Source organism: Terrapene carolina, unplaced genomic scaffold (assembly GCF_002925995.2).
Source record: "Terrapene carolina triunguis isolate 2854851 unplaced genomic scaffold, T_m_triunguis-2.0 Scaffold55, whole genome shotgun sequence".
Lineage (NCBI taxonomy): Eukaryota > Metazoa > Chordata > Testudines > Emydidae > Terrapene > Terrapene triunguis.
Window position 1 is genome coordinate 621,158 of NW_020664406.1, and position 505 is coordinate 621,662.

Genomic DNA, 505 nt, shown 5'->3' on the forward strand with positions numbered 1-505 from the left:
CCGATCTGGTTCCCGCACTGGCCAGCCTGGATGTGCACGATCTCACGCATGGCGCCCGAGTCACACGGCAACAGACACCCTCTGCCTCCGGCTGGTTGCTGCTCGCTCCGGCACCTGCAGCTGTGAGCTCTGGGCCGCGCGGCCCCCCAGCTCCTCCTTTTATAGAGGGGGCTGCTGGCCCCGCCCACTCCAGTCACACGCCCGCTCCCCGCAGCCCTTCTCAAGCGGTGATGTAATGTCGGGGCGGGGCCTAGCAGTGCGCGCGGGGGGGGGGGGGGGGGGGGGGGGGGCGGCGGCTTTGTCTCGGGCGCAGAGGGGCCGGGCGGGAGCCATGGCGGGGGGCAGGGTGGGGAGCTGCAGCCTCAGCAGCAGGGAGGGGGCTTGTCACAGCCGGAGGGCAACGAGCGTCTCCTGCTCCCCCAGCCCCGCAGGGTCCCTTGTGCAGAGCAAGACTAGCGCTGTACGAGCGGGGTGAGGCGCAGCGCCCTGCTCTTCCCCAGCCCTG

At 71.9% G+C, this 505-nt stretch overlaps 1 pseudogene; it reads right to left on the reverse strand.

Annotated features, from left to right (window-relative positions):
- Positions 1 to 138, reverse strand: part of LOC113407897 — a 1,399-nt pseudogene extending 1,261 nt beyond the window's left edge.
- Between the last annotated feature and the right edge of the window lie 367 nt (positions 139 to 505).